At 43.0% G+C, this 13,811-nt stretch overlaps 1 long non-coding RNA gene across 6 annotated transcripts; it reads left to right on the forward strand.

The window, feature by feature from the left end:
* The first annotated feature begins 3,817 nt into the window (after positions 1–3,817).
* On the forward strand, positions 3,818–9,039 carry LOC127317604 (uncharacterized). 6 transcript variants are annotated; one of them, XR_011748345.1, is made up of 7 exons: positions 3,818–4,236; positions 4,842–4,980; positions 5,135–5,349; positions 5,472–5,627; positions 5,710–7,949; positions 8,074–8,186; positions 8,464–9,039. It is a non-coding gene; the product is annotated as an uncharacterized lncRNA (long non-coding RNA). The 6 variants fall into 6 exon arrangements; XR_011748342.1 differs by lacking the exon at positions 8,074–8,186 and having other exon boundaries at positions 5,710–6,713; positions 7,819–7,949; XR_011748343.1 differs by lacking the exon at positions 8,074–8,186 and having other exon boundaries at positions 5,710–6,434; positions 6,536–7,949.
* The last annotated feature ends 4,772 nt before the right edge of the window (positions 9,040–13,811 follow it).

Consider the following 13,811-nt stretch of genomic DNA (forward strand, 5'->3'; position numbering starts at 1 on the left):
CATAACTGACAATGTCCTTCGAGAATATCTTGCAGCCTCAGTAAAGCCTCAGGTATGAACAAGAAGCCTATTGCCATCTACAGATCACGCTAAGAACCACAACCTAGGATCATCCTCATAGCCTATATCATCAAGGTTGCCCTCCAAAATGTTTATGTTTTTGGGAAGTTTTCTTGACGTTAGGGAAGATGATGGGTTCGTTGCATGGAAAACAAAAAATTCTACCGTGAACATGAACAAAAACCAAGATCCAATTAATCTAGGAAGAAGCAAGATCTAATCTACCAAGATCGAAGCAACGAGATGTATGTGAGACTAACCCTCGAAGATTCCAAAGCCTACGAGATTAGATCTCGTTGTTGATGTAGTCGATCGTCCTGTGCTGCAATCCGGCAGCACTTCCGTACTCGGTCGTGCGTACGGTGTCGATGAAGCCCGTCCTCTCCCCGTTCCAGCGGGAAGTGGAGGTGTGGTAGATCCCCTCGGAATCCCAGCAGCACGACGGTGTGGTGGTGGTGGTGGATGCGAAAATCTGCAGGGCTTCACCAAGCCGGAGCAGATGTGTAGTAGAGGAGAGAGGGGGGCGCCAGGGCTAGGGTTTCAAGGGTGTGCGCCCCCTGCCCCTCCCCTCTTTATATAGGGGGGAGGGTCGGTTTGGGTGGCCCCCCAACCCCCTAGATCCATCTAGGGCCGGCGGCCAAGGAGGGGGGGGGGAAGTTTTCTTCCTCCCCAAGTTGATCCCCCTAGGGTTTTGGGGAACCCTAGTGGGCTGGCCGACTTGGGCCTTGAGGGGCATGTGCCCCTGGCCCATTAGGCTAGGGTGCATCCCCTCGTCCCATGCTAGGCCTCCTAGGGTCGTGGGCCCACTGGTGGGACCCCCGGAACCTTCTAGAACCTTCCCGGTCTTCCACTGGAAAAATCCCGAGCTTTTCCGAAACCTAGAAATCATCTTCCCTTATATGAATCTTATTCACCGGACCATTCCGGACCTCCTCGTGATGTCCTGGATCCCATCCAAGACTCCGAACAAACTTCGGTCTCCATCTCATATTCCGAATCTACTTATGCGACATCGAACCTTAAGCGCGTCACCCTACGGTTCGTGAACTATGCGGACATGATCGAGACTCCTCTCCGACCAATAACCAATAGCGGGACCTGAAGATCCATAATGGCTCCCACACATTCAACGATAACTTAGTGATCGATTGAACCATTTACATACGATACCGATTCCCTTTGTCACGCGATACTTTACTTGTCCGAGGTTCGATCATCGGTATCACCATACCTAGTTCAACCTCGTTACCGACAAGTACTCTTTACTCGTACCGTGGTATGTCATCTCTTGTGACCTTGTCACATGATTGCAAGCTAATTAGACGATATTCCACCGAGAGGGCCCAGAGTATATCTATCCGTCATCGGGATGGACAAATCCCACTCTTGATCCATATTCCTCAACTCGCACTTTTCGAATACTTAATCCCATCTTTATAGCCACCCATTTACGCAATGGCGTTTGATATAATCAAAGCATCCTTCCGGTGTAAGTGATTTACATGATCTCATGGTCGAAGGACTAGGTAACTATGTATCGAAAGCTTATAGCAAGTTGAACTTAATGACTTGATCTCATGCTATGCTTACTATGGGTGTGTCCATCACATCATTCACCTAATGATATGATCTTGTTATTAATAACATCCGATGTTCATGATCAGGAAACCATGATCATCTATTAATCAACAAGCTAGTTAAATGAGAGGCTTACTAGGGACTCTGGTTGTTTACACAACACACATGTATTAATGTTTCCGGTTAATAAACTAGCGAAGTGACCCACGCATTTGCGCGGCTAGATTTGTGAGTAAGTGTCTACATAACTAATATATATTTTTTAAATATGTTATTCATTTTCTTATATTTCTAGTAAATAAACTAATGTACGGGGTTGCTAAATTAGTTGATACAGAGATTGGTTTATGTCTTTTAGATCATTATAAAGAAATTAAATTTATGTACTCATTTTATTCGGGTATTAACATATTCTACAACTATCCTTAATAGAACTATATTATTGTTGAAGAGACATATGTTCTATACAGATGGTATAATAATATTCCATATTCACTATTTTCATATGGAAATAACAACAATATCAGTTTTAGTAGCAATTTAATGTTATTTAGGTTTATGTTTTTCATAGAAGATGCGTACATCTACTATTGCTATCACATTATACGTACAAATACTTGAGGCATAAGATAAGGCAATCCATACTGAGGTTTGTTAATTCCATATATGCTGGGCAAGAGTACAAATTAATAACAATAATAATCAATACTTGAGTAAAACAATAGGAAAATTTCAACACATAGGAAGCAATTCAGCTTGCACAATACGGAAAAAACCAAAACATAGTTTTCCATATATAGCTTGGAATGATATTGCTATACATTTGAAACATTTTAAACAGGTTGAGATTATGTTGATACCATCATCCTAGAATAAGCTGAGCAAACCAATTCGGCCAGCTCCCATCACTTCCACGGTATGATATACTATGAAGCAAAATCAAATTGCACTATAATTCACTTTGCTAGCAGCAGCACTAATAGGTAAAATCAAGCTAGATTAGCAATCATTTTTCTGGAAGTACCACTCCCAGGTGCGGGAGCCATCCGTCGTACACACCAGCCCTCACGAACTGGTCAGCCTCCACAATCCTTTAGCCAGCAGCCACTAAAAGTGACACTGTTAGCTCCGTCGTCGTCTCAACCCTGCGTCCATCCATGATTATAGTTATTAAGAGATTCAGGCTTCAGAAAAACAAAATGCTACAATATCATGGCAGGAATTTAAATCAGTTAAGTCGACTGTAATTCCATACATGTGTGTTGCCTATGGCGATGCCATTCCTGTTGGCAGCATCGACGCTGACGTTGTTTTACCCTATGACCATGTTGCTGAAGGACGTCCCGCCAGCGCGCTTGAGAGCAGAGAAGAGCATGTATCCAAAAGTCTTTTTTCTGTTGAATTCACTTTGCCAGCAATAGCACGATCAAGCTATTTTAGAAATCATTTTTCCTGGCAGTACCATTCACATGTGCGAGAGCCATCCATCGTAGAGGCCATACATCATGAACTGGTCGGCCTCCACAATCCTCCGGCCAGCAGCAACCGAAAGCGACATCGTTAGCTCCATTAGAATCCCTGCGTCCATACATGATGACATATATTAAGAGATTCAGGCTTTAAAGAAACAAAATGCTACAGTGTCGTGGCAGGATTTCAAATAAGTTCAGTTGAGTGTAATTACATGCATCTATGTTGCCGATGACGATGCCATTCCTGTTGGCAGCATCAACATCGACGTTGTTGTACCCTACAGCCATGTTGATCAAGGCCGTCCCGCCAGCACGCTTGAGTTCAGATAAGAGCACTTACCCAAAGTTTATTTTTGTGCTGCAGTTTTATCAATATAACGGAATATATTCGAATGAAATTCAGGGGTTAAATGTTGTGACCTACAATCTAGAGTTACGTTCAGATTTGTTTTAAGCTAACCTGTGGGTTTCCCTACAGTGATTTTTTATTAATTTCAAATAAGATATGTACAAAGAGGAGTTGCTTGAGTTACATTCAGATTTACCAAAAAGGACTTTGTGTTTGCCTAATCTACATCTACACTACTTAAAAAGAACGAAGGTGTTCCTTATTCTGCCCAGACTCAATACGTCAAACTTTGGTCGTCCTCGTCATACTCGTCCCGCTTCAGCATGGGCCGCGCCCATCTCTACCTGGGCCGCTTCAGACCCCACTCCTCCTCACGTTCCTCTCTTTCGCACGAACCAGAGCCGCCACTGCCTAGGGTTCGCCCCGCCACCGCATCCTTCCGCGCCGCCTCCTGATGCCGCCCTCGATGGCGCTGACACCAATCCCATGCCGCTCGATCGCGCACTGGTACTCTAGGGGGAGATATGGGTAGTAGAGATTGGAGAGATGGATGGGGATGCGAGGAGCTCGGCCACGGGGACTGGGAGTAGGTCAGCCACATGGTCTGGGAGGAGCTAAGTCGCAAGACATGAGGAGCTCGGTCATGGAAAGGAGGGGAGCAGAAACCCGCCTCATCGCCACCGTCTGCGACCACCATGCACACCTCTTTCGAGGCCACTGCAGTCAAGCTCTGATCTCTCTCTCTACCCAACTACGTCCCCAGCTTCACTCTGCCAGGTGAGAAACAATAGCACTTACATCTGCAGGTCAGTCCAATCCCTAGCTCCTCCAACACACAACAATAGCACCGAAGACACCTGTTATGTTCATGTTCATCAGGCCTGGTGCTTACACAGAACTGAAATCGTTCCCAAAAACAATGTTGGTGAATTTAACAGCTTCTTAGGTTGCAATGCGGTTTGTATGCCATCAGGTACAGAGAAGCCACACTTTGTCCCTAGCTTTAGGGTTAACTTCGCGAGAGTCCGCGGAAAGTATTTTGTGTCCTGATAGCGAACACATGTTGTCCCTAGCTTTATAGTTAACAATGTTGAGTTCAGATTCCTTGCAAGTCACAAGGTAGGCTAGATCGCCTCCATCATGCCATTTATCTTACAGGGTATTGTACCAAATATCTTCTTGTAGGGTCTTTAGTTACCAGACTCTGAATCATAGATAAATTGAGAATTCGAAATATGGTTGTACATCATCAATAAATTGTCAATATCTGAAATCGAAATGCCCACATAGTGATGTTTTGTTCAGATTTGTTGAATGAAATATTGAGGATACAGAGGTTTGTTTCATATCTGAAATAGGACAGTTCATATCTCATTTTACAGTGAAAATGCATATCATATCTATATACCACTGAGGTGTAGTTGGTGCCTAGCAAGGCGGTGATATCCAAACTGAATAAAGTGCTGACCATGAAGAACTTGGAGAGGGAGCAACGCACATCCTGAGTTGGAAAAAATAAAGGTAATTGTGGGTTCCAATTTGTTCCATTGATGTAACATACTATCTATATTACCCAGTCCATTTGTTCAAAATAGGTTGAGCATTCCTATTTGTTTCATATCTCTCTCCTATTTTCTCCGTACCGTAACTCTCATCCACTATGTTTCACTCTCAGCCATCAGCGTCGATGACGTGGAGCGGGTGCGCACGAGGATCTCGATGTCACCGGCGTTTCCTTGGTTCCATGGCGAGCGGTGGCCAGGTGTAGATTGGGAATCCTCCTCTGCAGGATCTTCCCGAGCCCCTCAACCTGGACATTTTCAAAGTAATAATCGGTAGATCGGAACCCGCCGCATTCGTTTCCTTGTCCCATGCTGATTTGAATGCTAGGTATTTTCTTCTTCATAAGAGTTGCCGATTTAAAATTTTCTATTATTGTGTTGGGAGCAAAACCACCGCCACATCCTATGGCTCTTCCATCGATTCTTATCATGTGCCCTCTTTCTCCGCAGGAACTCTCGCAGCTGTGCCAGGCTTCTGCAGCAGCAGCACCGAAGCATGAGCATACCAACCTCGCTAATCAATCCAGCAGCCTGCATGTGCATGATATTCTCTGCCCAGTTCCAATCCTACTCCCTCACTTGCAACTTCTTTATTTCTTGGCATTGGTCAGTGTAGTTATTTATTCATGGATTGGTCACCTTCCAATTATTTGCTTCTAATTATTTGTGCGTTTTGTGCTCTATTCAGATGCGTGAAGTGAGGCTTGGTCTGAATGTGCGAGGAGGTCAGATGGTCCATGCATTACCACCATTTGTTTGATGATCCCCACTAAATGCAAACGTAGTAGCATTCCTCTTTTTAAGTAGTAGATATAATACTATGGTTATTATGTAACCCACCGAACATTTCTCTTCTAATATGGTGAAACTGAAATCATTTCTTGGTAGCACTGTAATCTCTGTGTGAGCCAAAGTTCTACTACATTTGTCCATAAAAGGATATGGTAAATTTGTCTAAATTTAGATGTATCTAGACACACTTTTTTGGTGTATACATACATCCGAATTTAGATAAATCTTTAACATCCTTTCATCAACGTAGGGAGTGTGAAAGATTCAGTTATTTGTTCTGGGTATTGCACTCGGACATGAGTATGTATGTCAGAAAGTCAGAGTGGAAGTAATTGATGTACTTCTGTTATGGATTTTGTTTATTCTTCATTGACTTCCTGAAGCTGATTTGATTTGTTTATTTTTAGGCTGCGTACAATGACCCAATGTGGTCCGACCCCTCCCCGGACCCCGCGCAAAGCGGGAGCTTCATGCACCGGGCTGCCCTTTTTTCAGATTTAGTGTTTTTGTGGAGAACCAAAAGTAGCCTTTCCCACTGCCATAATTTACCCTTTTTAAAATAAAACGCTATTACCATCACTAATTCATGAAGGATTTTGTGCAAGTGAAGTGGCAGGGCAGGTAACTACCTCCTGATTAATCATTTGTGATCTGAATTGTTGATTGATCTATATTATTCTTTGAAATATGTCAAACTTCAACTTAATTCCTGATATCTCCAGAACCTTGCAGGGTGCTACATCAGAACCTTGCAACTGATATCTTTTCATACATCTCTACGTCCACAAATTGTTTGCTATGAATTATGTTAATCTGGGTGGTTCTCTTCCAACTTGATCTGAGAAAGGGAAATAAACATTGAAAACTATTATCTTGCTTTGTGCCGAAGTACAAGATCAGGTACTTTCTCAAATTTTTATTGTCCTTGTATGTCTTAGTTTTCATCTCACAGCAACATGTTTGTTGAATGTGCGGCCATATGCGGTACATTATTATTGCTTCTCTCATCCTAGAGATTGAAGGACAATCTTCGCAGCTAAAATCACAATGGGGGAAGTCGGTAATACATGTGCTCACCTGCATTAAATCCTAACATGCAAATTTAAGAAGGACCGCTGGAATGCAAGTGATACAAAACCAATTCCTAAAATTTCTTCACAAGATTTACTCTTCAGTAATCATGTATGACAAGCGGGTCATTTGCGAGAGCACAAAACAGTACAAGCTTTTCTTATTAGGCAACGATGTATTCTGCATTGAGTATCTTCAGCCTTTACACAGTTCATACACTAAGCTATACAGTTTTATCATTGCCAGTTTTTATGGTGGTGAAGTGAATCCATATCGTTAGAATTGTCTTCAGCAGGTATACACTTTTCCAGATTGTTTCTACCACAGCCAGGGAATGTAGGACATCTCTCATGAACAAAACAGTACCACTCCCTTCACACAAATTTATTACTCCCTCATGAAACAGGACATCTCTCTTCTTAACGGGCTATTTTGTTTTTCCCGTGATGGTAGCAGTGAGTCAGTCCTCAACTCCAGTGACTCCTACCTGTCCCAACAATTAGGCTGGGTCTCGAAGATAAATCTGATATGGGGTCAATGTATCTCTTCCTAGGATTGATGTATTACGATTGGGTTGATGATTTTTTTTCTAAGATTTGTCTGTATGATTTTTCACAAATTGGGTTGGATATTTCTATCGAGCTAGGTTTCACACATTATGTGTGCGTGGTAAGTTATTTTGCAATATTCGTTCAAAGTGTCGTTGGTTCAGTAATTTCGACTCACCAAGCAAGTGTTTAGTCCTCCTTTCTACCAGGATTCTATATAGTGTGTCAGTTTATTTTGGTTCTGGCTGATGTCAGCATGTGGTGTATAAACCTCCGCATGAAAAATGAACAACATCTGCTAGGAAATAAGAACGAATATGAGATTCAGTGCCTTGGTTGGAATTAGGAGTGTTGTACTAATGTGTCGGTCTTTGTTCCAATGTTAGTTTGGCAGAAAAGTTACTGTGCTGGCCATGAGTAATTTGAAGTTACTGTGATGGCCATCAGCAATTTGAAGTCCTCATTGTCCGTGTCTGCCTCCATTTCGTGCTTCATGTACACTACATCAGAGTTTCATGTAAGTGCTTCTAAATCTCGTTTTTGCGCTGGTTTTCCTTGCTAGCAACAGCTTAAGTGTATGAAATTGCAAGTTTTGTTTGAGCTAAACTCTGAACAATCAGAGGTGCATTGACTTCTATTAGGAAAAGAAGAGTATCTAAGAATGGGATGACCCAACCACGAAACCAACAATTTGTATGTTGAGGGGAATTATTCATATAGATGATGATGCCCACTGCAATCTATTGTTTTACTGGTATTAATCTACATATCTACAGAGTTATTCGGAAGTTCCTTTAATCACGTGAGTTTTTCAGAAAAAGAGGACATGTTGTGGGTTAGCCCTTCATTAGATGTCTATTATCTTAAGTAGTAAATAAACCAAAAAAATTACATTCGCTTTTCTAAAAATAGGTACTTACATGAATTTTAGATTTAGGCTCCTCTACACTACATGTTCATGCAGAGCTTCATAGAAAGGTATTTATGCTGGCACATGTATAACTAATGTATTTGTTTATGCTTTTTGCTAGATTCGACCTGAAAGTTGATAAAGCTAGGTGCCATGTGAAGAATATAATTCCAAGTTTGATCTTAATTGACTGAGCGAGGATGGTTGATCGTATGTTGCTTCGACCAAGATGGTGAGGTGTTTGGCTAGATCGACGAGCTGATGTGGCTGTATGACAGCCAAGGAAACATGAAGCTGGCTGGCCGCGCATACTTGTGCTCTGCCCGCGCCCTGAACCATGCTGATCAATCGGTCGATCGGTCGGATGTACAGTCCAAGAGCTAGGAAGAGCTTGCAGTACCCGGTTTGGATTTTTTTACTACCAGTTTTGTTTTCAAGGAAGTCTTTATAAGCTATCACTGAAGCTACTCTTGTGTAGTTCTATGTAGGAATGGATAATCTAGCTGATGTGTGGCCTGTTTGCATCTCATGTGCAAGGGTTGGATTGAGGATTTACTAAATTATTTGCTTGGAGTTGGTATGCTTAACTGAAAGACATATATCTTCCTGTTTTGGTGTAGTTTGCTGCCAAATGCCTACCAGTACCTATATGGTTGTACCTAATGTGCAGAAAATATATATTATATCAGTTACTGAACACATGGCGCTCTCAGGGTGTGTTTGGTTGCCCGGGCGAGCTCAGAAAATCTCATCACGGTAGGCCAATTTGTTGATTGGTAGCCCGGCTCGGTCCATCACGGTACTGCTCGCCTCATACAGAAAAGGGCTCTCAGCCAGGCCGAGTTGGGAAGCTCGAATCGAGCCTCTCAGGTCGACCGAGCCCACCTCATAATTTGTTGATTGGTAGCCCGGCTCGGTCCATCACGGTACTGCTCGCCTCATACAGAAAAGGGCTCTCAGCCAGGCCGAGTTGGGAAGCTCGATTCGAGCCTCTCAGGTCGACCGAGCCACCTCATCCCGCAAACAACTGTAGCAACGGCTCGCAGCACCCCCATACCCTCAACCCCGACCTATTTTCCATTCATTTGCAACAATCGCAGCTCCTGTGGCCACGCTCCGCCTCTCAGGTCGCCAGCCTCCTCCCGCGTCCCCAGCCACCTGCGCCGCCGCCAGCAGGAGCCGCCGCCGCCTCCGAGCAGCAGCAAGGGTCGTGCCGGCGCCCTCATCATCACGCGATGGAAGACTCGGCCGAGGCCGAGCCTGAGGCTCCTCCGTCGTCGCTCCTTGCGACGGCCGCCTTCCGCCTCTCCCGTCGGCCGCCCTCCTCCCATGTCCTCAGCTACCCGCGCCACGCCGCCGCCGACCAGGAATGGCTGCGCCGCCACCGAGCACCAGCAACGGGCGCGCTCTTGATCTCCAACCGAGCAGCAGCAACGGGCGCACCACCGCCCGCCAGCGCACCACCGCCCACTGGCTACCACCTCGCGCCTTCGGCGCTCCACCGCCCACCGCCGGTGCTCCACTGCCCACTTCCGTGTTGTTATAGATACAGGGACCCGATTGATTTTTTTAATTTTATTTAGGGTCTTTCGTGCAAAATTTTGGACTGGTCTGTAATTTCCTATGTTTTGGGCTAATCTCAACCCAGAGATGGTGCCAAACAATGTATTGGCTCAGATTCTCTCAACACAAACGGGCTGCCAAACACGGCACAAAATCTCAAGTCAGCTTGGATGATGTGAGATATCTCATGTGGGAAAGTGAATTCGAGGTGATACGGGCTACCAAACACACCCTCAGTTTGAAATGCCAATTTTATATTTCCCCTACCGCTTACCGATTAATATTTTGTCTGTTAGCTATTTTCATCTTTGTAGTCAAACATGGATTTTGTAGTCAAACATGGATTGTCAAATTGTTAGGACCATTAGATTTCATATTTAAATTAGTCTTTACTCATTAGACAACTTTCTACTAGGACTGGAGGAAAGCAATTTAATTGATTTAAAGCTCATATCTGCAAGTCTTTTTTTTGAGAGATCATATCTGCAAGTCGGTGACACTCGGAAGGTGAAATGATGTAATACATATCCCCTTTCTTCTATATTGAGGTAGTAATTTCTTAAAGGGATTATTTATAACAAGAATACGTATAGCCCGTAGTATAAAGTTGTAGACTATCTCACTCAGTTTTTTGGTACTCACTCAAGCTACTTGGATGTTAAACTTTAGAGGAATGAAAAAATCACTACAGATTTGTTCTTTATTCTTTGCATTTCGAGAAATGTTTGTAGCATCTCTAGATTTTTGTTATATATCTTGAAGGGTCACTTTTATATTTTGTTTACAGAATTGAACCAGGGATGAAGACTCGTATACACGTGCATCTTCGGAGATAGGGAGCAATGGATTCAAAACCTAAAGCCCGTACGATCCAGATAAGCAAGTGGAAATGAGCCCTCAACTTTATACAAGTGGTCTATTGTATTTGCGTTGATGCTTTTGTTACTATGGTTATATTCTCATGTGTATCTTATTTGCCTCTTTATATTGTGAGAAATATACTATGATCTTTTTGATCTCCATATATGGGCACATATTTGTTGGTGTTGTTACTTTCTCTCACCGTTATAGGGTTTCATAGCGAGTTGCGAATTGTATATTTGCATTTAATTTTATAGTGAGTTATGAATTATATATTTGTATTCAAAAATGAAATTTGGGGACCCGTGGCAACGCACGGGCATTTGTACTAGTACTCAATACAATTTTTGGTCACGTCTCCATACATGCTTGCAAACACCAATATTAACTAATAACTACCACTTTTACAACAAAATACTCTTTTTAGATATTATAGCAAAATTTCAAAATAAGCACTGACGTGAATTTGTGCATGCTCTGTTGGATAATTTGATCATTGTATAATTATATTTGTGGCAAACTGACAACACTGAAAAGTATTCTAGCAAATACGTGAAATATAGCCAGGGAAATAGCAAAAGATAAGATTGTAATAGAACCCTCAATCCAAGCATGAAACTCGTTTACGCCCAGCCAACAGAAACCTACAATTCAGTTTCAACGTCCAATGAGTGAACGAAGCAGGTGATATGATTGGCATGGGCAAAACGCATAAGAATTTGACCCGGCAAACATATTGCAGATTATCGTGATACCTTTCAATCAGGATGGCGCCAGCAGTAAACGATCCATTACAGTACATAGAGCCATAGAGGACACCGGGAGGAATATAACTGGAGGCGTAGAGGAGAAGGAGGGTCCACGGAAGATCCATCCGGCACCGCGACCATGGCCGTAGGAGAGGCAGCAGCAACGATAGTCGTACAGATCAAGAGCCATCCGGCACAGCGACGATGTGCGTAGGAGAGGCGGCAGCGACGATAGTTGTAGGAGAGGCGGCGACAGATTAAACGACGGCTTCATAAATAGGTTTTAATTTAATCAGCGGTATCTTGAAATAAACACGGGCCCGACGTTTGGAGGAAAATCTAGGCCATTGTTACTCCCTCCGATCCGAAAAAAGAGTCGGGCAGTTAGCACAGTTGCGTTTTACATTTACACCCTTCAAAGATCGTGAAACTGGCCCATCAGTTTGACTGGATCTTGCCAATTCCACCACAGCCATGCGCGGAGCATCCTTCCACGCACCGGCGCCGCGCTCCTCCGCCTCCAACTCGCATCCCCCTCCGTCGCCGTCGCCTTGCTAAGCAGATCCGCGCGCACGCTCTCCAAGCGGCTGGTCCTCTTCCACCTCGGCCTCCATTAGCGCCGGCGCTGCCGCGCTCCGCTGCTCCGTCGCCAAGCAGGTCCTCTTCCACCTCGGCCTCCATTCGCGCCGGCGCTGCCGCGCTCCGCTGCTCCGTCGCCGTCCTCCCGCCTTTCTCCCCGGCCCGGATTTTTTAGAGTTGGCCGGACTGGTAGATCGAGCCACGCACGGTGGAGCTTCTCTGCTTTGCGGGTGGGGAAAAAATCGCAGACGGAATCGACTGTGGGCGTGCGGTTGCTGGTTTGGTAGGACACGGAGTGCGGGGCGTGGAAAAGGCAAATGCAAGGTTGTTTTCGTAAAATCACCCGCCGGACACTTTTTCCGGATCGGAGGGAGTACTAAATATGATTATGCGTAGCTAATCTACACCGTTGGTTGTTTCTTGTTTTAATTATATAATAGATTATAGCATGGAGTGTAAATATTTATCATGAACACTAAGATATAACAATAACTATTTTATTATTGCCTCTCGGGCATATCTCCAACATTTGTACTAGAGTCAATAATCTAGTTTACATTTGTAAAGATATAACACCTTGGCCTTCTAGTGCTTATCATGTTTTGCTCACGGGAGAGGTTTCAGTCAACGGATCTGACACGCTAAAAAACGTATGTATTTTGCAATTCATTTGCGTCTCAACGCATCACTCATTTTTCAAATGAGTCGGCATTAATCATATATGTTCAGTCTTCTGGTGGAACCTTAATTCCGCGGTCTGAAATATGCCACTAATATTGTCACACACAATATAGCTTCAAAGTTCTGACACTATCAGAACTACACCAAGTTCTCAAAGAACTACTCGACTTAAAACTCCTCAGTCATTGTCAAAACAATGACATACTCTGCCTTCGTTTGTAGAATCCGTCACAATACTTAAAACTCATCTAAATCTAGCATAGACTTCTTTTAGCTCATTGTGCTACCTTTTAAACAACACTTAGCTTAATTGAGATTGAAATTTTATTTTTATATGTGACCAAACTAATATCGGTGCAACACCTTACAGCGATTTGTTTGTCACCTCATACAAAAAAAATATCCTTGCTTCTTCTAAAGCACTCAGGGATATTCTTACTATTGTCCAGTGATCATTACATGAATCATTCTGGTATATGCTCGTAACACTTTAGATCACACGACATCTGATTTTATACATATTATTCGTGATCTAAAATCACTCATGTGTTTTACTCATCGAGTGTCAAATACACTCAAGTCTTGTTAAACCTTCACATGGAAAAGAACACCTTCTTAATATTTTTATATTGAACTACTTCAATATTCATTCTATGTACTTTAACTTAAACTTATTATGTGTTTCAATCTATCTTCATAGATCTTGACACTAAATATGTTTCAATCCATATCCTTTCATTGAAGTTAATTCTCAATGAAACCTTTTAATCACATCATGTATGTAATTACATCATTTATACTCAATGATATGTCATCCACATATAATATTATAATTATGTCTCAGCGCTCCCACTTAATTTCTTGCAAATGCAAGCATCTTCATCGTTTCTGATGAAATCAAAACTCTTTGATTATTTCATTCGGTGAAGATTCCAACCCCGTGATACTTACTTCATCCAGTGAAGTTTGTATACCTATCTAGTATTCCATGGACTAGCAAAACTCTTTGGTTGGTATCTAGTATACATCCTTCATA

This window comes from Lolium perenne, chromosome 7 (genome assembly GCF_019359855.2).
Source record: "Lolium perenne isolate Kyuss_39 chromosome 7, Kyuss_2.0, whole genome shotgun sequence".
Classification (NCBI taxonomy): domain Eukaryota; kingdom Viridiplantae; phylum Streptophyta; class Magnoliopsida; order Poales; family Poaceae; genus Lolium; species Lolium perenne.